The sequence below is a fragment of the Crocodylus porosus genome, unplaced genomic scaffold (genome assembly GCF_001723895.1).
Source record: "Crocodylus porosus isolate Cpor-Errol unplaced genomic scaffold, CroPor_comp1, whole genome shotgun sequence".
NCBI lineage: Eukaryota > Metazoa > Chordata > Crocodylia > Crocodylidae > Crocodylus > Crocodylus porosus.
In genome coordinates, this window is record NW_017728906.1 from 88,743,982 (window position 1) to 88,753,794 (window position 9,813).

A 9,813-nucleotide genomic window follows, 5' to 3' on the forward strand; every position below is an offset into this window, starting at 1 on the left:
GATCTTACTCCCTACATTAGAGTACTGCAGAAATCACAGTCATTGGGATAAGTTGGAAAGGAAGTTAGTAAAAATCATTATTTGATTTATTATTGAGACAGTGGCATGGCTGCTCTAATTTGTTCCAGCTTCTCTCAGTTCTTGGTTCTTGGTGCATGAAGAGTCCAGAAACAGGCAGTTTGCTATACCATTTAAACTGTGGAATGCCATCAAGAACCAACCAGCCATTGACCAGATTCTGGTTTTGTCTAAGATTGAGTTGCCCATCCTCTAGTGGACAAAATAGATGTATATAGAGCCTATATAGTGAAGATGAATTGCAAGACCACCTGAAGTTGAATGTAATATAAATGTGTTACAGAGAAGTTTCTGGAAGCAGTGGTTTAACATGGTGTTGCTGATACACTTCTCAGGGTTTAAGCATTTGGACTGGTTAATTGGTAATAACAATAATACATATGTCTTTGATCTGTAACTGAATTTAAAACAACCCACAATTCAGAGTGGTGTGGACCTGAGGTTTAGTTGGGGTTTATCTCTGCAAAAACTGTGGCAAGTAAAATGCAAATGGTATAGTTTTATTCAGTCATGTACATGCATCCTCAGAGTTAAAAACTAGGATTTTGTTAAAGCAACTGGAATTTCTGGGTTCTAACTATGAGAAATCTTAAAGAGTTAGTCTTTCCATGGGGTAGCTGCACTGCACTTGCTTAAAGTCAGACACCACTAATATTTATGTGTCAAACTGAAAGGCAAAAATTGTGGGACTAAAAATCAATAATCACTTCCTAAAATTTTGGCCAAAACCCATAAAAGCTAGAGAAAAGTTAAGTACCCTCTTTGTGTCAGGAAGGTGATAATGGTTAGAAGTACTCACAGCCCCTATAAAATCCACTTTTGTCCTTTAAAATATATATATATTGTAGTGTGAGTATCCTGCAATCCAAAATTCTTCAATAACACTATTTTAAGCTAGAATAGGTGGAATTGTTGGCTCAGCTTCCTACCATATTTATAAATAAACAGAACTTTCCAGTTTTTCAGATGTGAATGGTCCATTAAGTAGTAACATATACAGTCTTGCAGAGATAAGGAAGATAATAATATCCAGGTAAAAATTTGTTTCTATAGCTTGTCTTTTAAAAGTTGTGTAGTCTATTGGAATAAAAAATCAAACAAGCTACAACCAAAATGCAATGGTCCTTCTTGCCATTCATATATGTAGATCAGTGATTCTCAGCCTTTTCAAACTTCATTAGACTATGAGCCAGCAAGGTACCCCAACAAATGCCAGCTCATAGTTTTCACTTGTTTTTCGATTACAGAAAAAGAATTGAGCAATTCTTCTGTTGCAAAGAACTCAGAAAGTTCACAACAGGTCTGAGTTTATCATGTGCATCATGTTTGCAGACCTAACAGTGCTATCGTGTGGTGTCCCGCAACACCCCTAAAAAAATCTCAAAGGCATGCCAAGATGCCACAGCACCCTGGTTGAGAATCACTGATATAGATAAGTTTCTTTCCTACTAATAGTAAGAAGACCTTTGCAAGCTCAGAGCTAAGGAGGTTTCCAGCACAATGATCTGCTTCAGAGCACTTTGGAGAGAAAGACCTGAGTCATTAAATGCTTTCACATGCAAGTCTAGATTTGGATTCAACTCTGGTATCACATTCTGGACCCTTCTCTAGCAGCTAAGTTAGAAAATACTTTTTGCCATTTCATATTTGGCCTTTTCCAGAGATCATTGTTCAGAACCTCAAAATACTGAACATACTGCTCAGAGAGCCTGGTTCTCATTTACAGTGTTGACCTGACCTCTAGTTTTCACTAAAGTAGGGATTATTGACAAGAATGTTACAGACACAAGCAAATTTTGAGTGCACCCATAGCTAGTTTGTGAACGTGGCCTGAATTCCAACTAACTTTAATTTTGCATATGTTCATGGTTTATGTCTAATTTTGTGCACATCTTTATTTTCAACATGCACTCTGCCTACCAAAAATGTTTACTAATCACTCATTTTGCATCTATCATGATACCTCCCTCAAGGGAGATTGCCTCCACTTTGTAATATGCCCCTAACATAAGTGTCTCCTACTGGCAAAAGTGAGCAGCATATTGAACGAATACTGTGAAGAAACAAGGTAATAACAAACATGTTAATTTTACTAGAAATAGCAAATTCTGGGAGATTTAAACACAGTCCAACTTGCAAAGAACTTGCCACTTTAAAAATAAAATCTTATACCTCAGACATACATTCCTATCTAGCCGTCTCAATAACCTCTTTGACATTTTAAAGAGGGCAGTAAACCTACAAAAAATATTTGTGATTTTTCTCCTTCTTAGCGAAGAAGATAATTTGTGTATTGGACTCACTGAGAAGGAAACATAAAATGAAAGTCAGGCCTATCAGGCCCTAGATCAGTAAGTCTCAACCTTTTTGACTCAAGGCATCCCTCAGTAGACTCAGGGCACCACTTAGCAAATGCCAGGATTTTGATTCTTAGTTTTCATTCATTTTTGACTACAGAAAAATAATAGAACAATTCTTTTGTTGCAAAGAACTCAGAAAAATCACAGCAGGTCAGAATATTTCTAACAAATGGATTCCTATTTGAAATCTCTGGGTTTATGTTAATGTTGTATAGCACCCTGCAGCACCCTTGAAAGGATTATAAAGCACCCCAAGATGCTTGGGCACCCTGGTTAAGAATCACTGACCTAGATGGTTGGACCAACAAATAGAAAGGATGGATACAGGATGCTTTCTGATATCCTTCTGCATCAATAGGTGATTTTTCATTCTCTGAGAGTGTGATGAAGACCAGGAGACATGCTCTGCCTTCCATTAAAGGAAGGGCACTACCTGTTTCACAAAGATGCTAATAAATATTCTTCTCAGGCTTCTTTAAAACAATAGCTTAGTATCCAGTATGAAATACGAGAATGACTGGGATATAATCAATCCTTGTGAATTGCCATAAACCCTCTTTTTTAATGGTTCCTATGAATTGCTTTTATTATTTTCCTTAAGGCTATAATTTGTCATACAGGCTAAGTGCTGTTCCTGGCTGAAGTGCTCTATCACACTTTACTTAAAACGCTACAAGTTACAGTGCAAACAAACCAAACAGACATTCACTGTTTTGGGGGGGAGGCTTGGAGCCTGCCCACGCTGGCTGCTGGGGGCACTCCCACACACCTCCCCGGATACTGCCCAAGTGGCCCCTCTTCCCAGCCCCGCATCTCCCCCACGTCAAGCTGGCAATAGTCAGTAGCAGATGCAGGGAGAGAGACCTCAGAGCCCTTCCCCCACATCCCCAAGCCCCCTCAAGCAGCAATACGTCACTGCCTGGTCTGGGCTGCTGGAGGGTAAAAGACCCCAGAGCCCTTCCCCTGCCACCCCCCACCAGGCAGCAGTGTGTTGCTGCTTGGCCAGGACTGCTGTAGGGAGAAAAAACCCTGGACCCATCTCCCCACAGCTCTCCTACCCAGCTGCATTCCCCAACCCAGCAAAGACAGCTGCAGAGAGAGAGACCTTGGACCCTTCTTCCCACATCCCCCCCAGCAATCAGCAGCACACTGCTGCCTGGCCCACACTGCTGCAGGGAGGAGAGACCCTGAACCCTTGCCGTGAAACTCCCCCAGGCCAAGGTGAATGCTGGGACAAAAACTCCCCTTCTCTCCTCTCCCTCACCTCCACCCATCCAGGCTGCATGCCAGGCTGGAATCAGAGGCTATCACTGACTAGGGTCAATGACAGCTTAGAAGGCAAAGCCTGGGCACAGTCTTGGGCACAGCAAAGTAGCTCTGTCTGTGGCTAACGCGTAGCCCTGGGATGGTGGAAATCCCATTGTATCAAAATGGGTTCTGGCACAGTTGTTCAATAAAGCACTCTAACAGGAAGTGCTTTAGATTAGTACACATCCATCAAGGGTTAACTTAGAGCATGTTCCACCATTTTTAAATTGCTCTAAGAGCTGTGAAGATCTGTTCATTTATGGCTTTAAAGTGCTTTCTGCCTGCTTAATACTTGATACGTGTAATGTAATAATAATAATAATCTAGCCCAAGCACTAACTCTAGAGGAATTTTTACAAATAATTTCCAAATTTTTATTTACAGCTATTTACATGCTTTTAGTTCCCATTTGGGAGGGGGGGAGGAGTGGGTTTTAATGTTTTATTGTTCCTTTGTAATTACTTCAGATTTTGTGATAGCATGTGATGAATGCTATATCCCAAGGCTGCTATTTGTTCTAGTCACTGGCACAATACTCTCATACTGCTCTGAAAAAGACACTGTAATGTATTGTGTCCATTTGTAATATCCAAACTATATAAAATCTATACTACCAGTTAAACTATGTTTAATAATGGCTCTATATCTCCCATCCATTCATAGCATTCTGGCTGTGCACTGAAATACAAATCTGTTTAATGGGATTTGACTTACATAGTTCTGGTTGGCATCTAAATATAGTATAAAATACTGGGAAAATATTTAAAGATAAAAATGTAATAACCACAGATGATAGAAATAAGAAAAACAACAGTGGTCTGTTTGCATTAAATCAGACCTCCAGCTTAAAGATAATTTCTGCAGAAGGAGGTCAGGGATGGCAGACTTTGGTTTTCCATATATATTTATGATGTATTTTAAAAGACAAAAAATAAAAGTTACATTCAACAAAGACAAAATAATTTTAAACTTTAGACAAATTAAAGATGGATTTGAACCAAAACAATGAATCCTAGAAGTTTAAGAAACCCGCAGACCCTTGATTTCAATGGAGTTCTTAATCAGGTTTCAAAATCCAAGTTTTGATACTCAGCACTGAATTCAGGTGCTTCAATGAATCTCAACTTAATTAATAAACTAAAGGAAGTACAGGGTAAAGCTCCCTACTCCATCTTAAGATCACATGCTTAAGTATTGTTGAAATAGTTAAGATTTGATTCTGCCCTTTGTTTCAAACACACATGTTAGGACAGGAGATGATAAAGGTGGCTGTCTGTCTGAATGCTAAAAAGCCCAGCTCAAACTATGATCATCTCTATTTTGATAGACATGTCCCTGAAACTGGTTGTGGGAATGGTTTCCATATCTGTCTCAGTGTTTAACTGACACCTATGCCTACTTGCAAAAATCTCTGTATTGTTTTCTGTTTATGTACTTCATTCTACATGCGCATCTAGAACAAGCTCCTAATTATTCAGATTTACTAAGTATAAAATCATTTTTTGAAAAAACTAAGGGCCTACAGACAGATATGTGAGTAATCCCATTGAAGCCAATGAGATTAGTTTATGGCAGTAAGCACTATGCTCAGTAGTGTCTGGAAAAAAATTGGCTGTATGATTGGCAATATCAGAATTATCTTCTGAAACTTCTGCGTTGAAACAGCATGTGCATGACCAGAAAATATAATAAGCTATGGAGAATTTTTGCCCCATTTCTTATGTTCTAGTTCTGTCCCCTGTCATCATTAATATTGTGTTTGTTGTTTGGATATTTTTATCTTTCTTAAAATAGAAAAGGAGTGGGAAGGAATTGAAATAGGAGGGCTTACAAAAAGGAAAATATATATTTCAGCATTTTTGTCTCACAGTCAGAATTCCAAAGCATGAGAAGCCTTACTTCACCTAGGATCCATGCAGACATTACACTTAGATCAGGGTGGGTGGGCAATTATTTTGGGCAGAGGTCCACTCACCGAGTTTTGGCAAGGTGTTTTGGCAAGGGTCACAAAGGTAGCCCTACCCCTTGACAGGTGCCCCTCCTCCTGGTCACCATCTTAGACCAGAAGTCCCACCCCTAACCTGTGACCTTTGCAACCAGAAGTCCCTCCCATTGCCCCTAGAAATATTCTTTTCAGCAAGGAGGTTTGCCATCTCGGAACCAGAAAAATACCAAATAATATACTAAAAATCAAACCTCTACTACAACATTCATTAATTTGATTTCAAAAAATATTTTTGTCCTGATTTTCATGTGTTTCTGTAGTGTACATAGAAATCATTGTATAATAATTAAAAATGTAGTCTTATTCTTGTATGTTGGTGGGAGGGGGTATGGGTGAGTGGGTATAGGTTTGTGGGGGCTTTGGGTATGTGGGGTGAAAGAGAGGGTGTGGCTGTGTGGGGAAGTTTTGGTGGGGTAGATAGGCATGGAGGGTGTGGTTGTGTGTGTATGTGAGGTGGGGGAGCATGTGGGTATGTGTGTGGATATGTGGAGTGTGGGTTGGTATGGGGTTTGTGGCAGATTGTGAGTGTGTGGGGAGAGGGTGGCTGGGTTCAGAGTGCAGCCCTGGGGATGCAAAAGCCTAGGTGCTCCCCCAGCCATGGATCTGTGATTTTCTTCCCTACTGTATCAACCAGGCCCTTTTTAGCCCTCCAACCTCTGCGCCCCCAAATTAACATCCTCCCCCCCACAATCTACCAACTGTCCCCAGAGTTGCCAAACCCCAAACCCCCATGGACCCATAAGCCACACCCCCATCCCACCTGCCTCTCCCCCCCATAGTTAAACCCCGCTGCATACCCACCAGTTACCCTTCCCCTATTTGTACCTGCCCCTCTGCCCACCCAGACTTACTTAGATTGCACTCCTGATGCATCCTCTGGCACCAGCAAATGTGTTCACAAGCTGCATGATCATAGATCAGGTCCTAACAAAATGCGCACACTCCCTGAAAGTCAAGCCACAGTCTTAGAAAATCTGCCATCTTTTAAATCATTTTCTATAATTCAAAACCTAGCCTCCATTCTATTCTGGTATATCTGTGGCTGAACTCCCAGTTCATAAAAATGAGTATCTCTTCCTTGAATTCAGCATGGCCAGTTCCTCAGCTGCTCAATGGAACAGTTCCGATTTATGCTAGATAGGGATTTAACCCATCTCTTTTTTTATCTGTGACAGATGTACCATGAGGATAATAGTGTTCATTTAATACACTGTCCAAGTAAAATTCTCAACATGTGGCTGCAGAAATATGCAGAAATATTCTTTATCTGAGCAATTTCAGAACACTTGCTGAGAATCTGGCCCTGTGGATGGCTGAACATAATTCTATCTTTGGGTTATAGATCTAAACCCCCTCCCCACAAGAGAGCATCACCAATCCATGTGAAATGGGTCAACTGAGTAGAATGCTGAGATAACAAAATTAAATAGGTTTCTTGCATCATCTTTACTAGAAAGAAGTGTGCAGAAATTCCTGTGCCAAAGGCACTTTGCAAAAAAAAATCTGAGCGTGGCCTTTACACAGATTGAAGTCTCTAAGGAGGAAGTTACAGAGTAACTTGAGACGCTCAAGTGCAGTAAATCACCACATCCAACTGTTGTTCATCTGGGAGCTCTAAAGGAAATAAAGTGAGAAAAAGCCAAGATACTGACAAGGGTGCAGATTATTTCCCTAAAAACAGCAGCGGTCCAGGAAGGCAGGAAAATCCTATTATCCTGCCCGTCTTCAGAGGGAGGTAAGGAATCTCCAAAGAACTGCAGAACTTCTCCATCATTCAGGAGAACATGAGAAGTAATTTTTAATAGCAATTAAAGATAGATGTAGTCTGATGAGTATACACTGATAGAGACAAACCTACATGACTACCACAGAAGAACTCTCTCTATTTTATCGGAGTACTCTGGAAAAAAAGAAAAGAGCAAGTCAAAGAGGATAGACTCATAAAAGTTATTAGAGAAAGGTGACAATTTGCAATCTACTTGAATATTCAAGCTTCTGCAAAGAATAAAAGATAACCATGAAAGTTTTCCTTTTTTTGTTTGCACTGACTACAAACTGATTAGCATTTCCCTTCCTAGGTGGTCAAAAAAATGAAGAGTGTAATACCCAATAGGTTCATATTAGGATGAATGTCAGGAAATAAATTAGTCAAAAACCAAATTCCATATCTTTATACACACTAACTTTGGGAGTCCAGAATCCATTCCAGATTTGGATCCAAATTTCACATCTGCTTCCCATCTTGCATAGGACAAATCAAACCCTGGATTCAAACTCCATTAAGCTTTGGGGTATTAAAAATGCAGATCCAAAATATGCAGCTCCAAACCATTTAACAGTTGCATATGAAACATGTGTGTGTGAGAAGGAAGAAATTAAATATAAAAGCAAAACAACTAAAGTAACGGTTCATAGTAAAAAGTGAATTAATTTAGATACTACATCATACAAAAATTTGCTGTTGACATTAAATTGCTGTGGTTGATGCATACTGTAAAGGATTATGAGCGACAGAGCAGCATGAATCTTGTTGGGGCTTTTTTAGCTCAATTTCTGACAAATATTTTGGTTCATTTGGATTTGTGTGGTCTCACACTCCTTCACTTGCACTCACAGTTTTGAGTTCATTCACTGGGTTTTGCTTGCAGGCAGATGAGAAGGTTTGGGGTTACCCACCATCACCCCACCCACACAAACATAGAGCTCTTTAGGTTCATCAAATTTTGATAGTTTTCAAGATAAATCAGAGGTGGGACTAAAATATAAGACATGGGACATTTTTGGTTGGCTTGTTGTAGGCTTGGAAGAGGCTTTGGAAGGTAGGTTGTTGTGGAAAGGAAGGGTGGCTTTAAAAAGCAGATATTTACATTTGCATTTTGAGCCAGATCTTCAGCTGGCATAAATCAATGTAGCTCCAAGAACTTCAGTGTATTTTTCCTGACTTATAGCATTTGATAAGCAGGCTGTATCTGGGGGGGAGGGGGGAGAGGGTCAATATGTGGGCCAAATCCAGCCCATCAAGGGCTTTTATCCAGTCCATGGCCAGTCCTTCAGTCCTACATAGCCCAGGCTTTGGAGGTGGCCCAGGCTGTTGCATGTGCAGCTGGTACCAATGCCCCCAGGCATGCAGCAGGGCTGGGGTGGTGCAAGCCAAAATCGCTTCCCAGAAGCCCTGACTCTAGCAGGTCCTTCCAGCTGTGACTCTTCTGGACCTGGCCCTGCTACCCAGGCACCCCAGCAAGTCCACCCCACACCCACTGCCAGAGGTGAGATACACATGGACAGGGCATGGGCAGATGGGATGGGGCCACAAGCAGATGGGGAGCAGTGTTTGGGAGTGGGACAGGCAGGCAAGGCCAGGATTGTGGGGTAGGATTGCAAGGTAGTGACAGCACACACCTGGGATCAGGCCAGATCACAACCATGGCCAGGGCCAGGGCTGGGGAAGAGCTGTGATCTGCTGCCTGCATAGCCCTGCAGTGGGCTCTGGTTCTGGTTAGGGGCATGCAGGGAGTGGATTGTGGCTCTGCCCTGGGACCCCACCCCACACTGTCATTGCCCTAACACCTCAGACCCAGCCCTGGATGCAGCTCCCTGCCTGCCCAAAGCCCCATCCTGTCCAACTGCCTATGTACACTGCCCACCCTTGCCCACAGAACATCTCAAGGGTGTGCAGGGAGTGTATTGTGGCCCTGCCCTCAGTCCCAGGCCCCAGCCCCATACCCCACAATTCCACCCTCACCCACCCATACTGCTCCCGGATGTTGCTTCCTGCCCACCTGTGCCCCCATCCCAGCCACCTGGCCAAGCACAGAGAAGAGGCACTTAGGGAGTTTTGATGCACTGTTTCATGGGTGAGTGCTGTGCTGGCCTGAACAGCACACCAAAACTCCCCTTGTCCTCTTGTGGCCTGCAGGCCCAAATAATTGCTCACCCCTGCTAGATCTCATTTCTTAAACATAGACAATTACATGCTTTGGTAGGGGTAGGTAGGACTTTATTTGTTTAGTTAGTTAGTTAGTTTTCTTTTTAAATTATTTTGTAAACTGTAGGCCTTAGGAG

The 9,813-nt window shown here is 41.8% G+C and overlaps 1 long non-coding RNA gene across 5 annotated transcripts in view; it reads right to left on the minus strand.

The window, feature by feature from the left end:
- The window catches only part of LOC109306247, a 48,821-nt gene that overhangs the window by 21,424 nt on the left and 17,584 nt on the right, over window positions 1-9,813 (minus strand). For all 5 annotated transcript variants that reach the window (XR_002099910.1, XR_002099907.1, XR_002099911.1 and 2 more), the window contains exon 3: window positions 6,603-6,696. This is a non-coding gene — a long non-coding RNA (uncharacterized LOC109306247). The remainder of the gene's footprint in view (window positions 1-6,602; window positions 6,697-9,813) is intronic.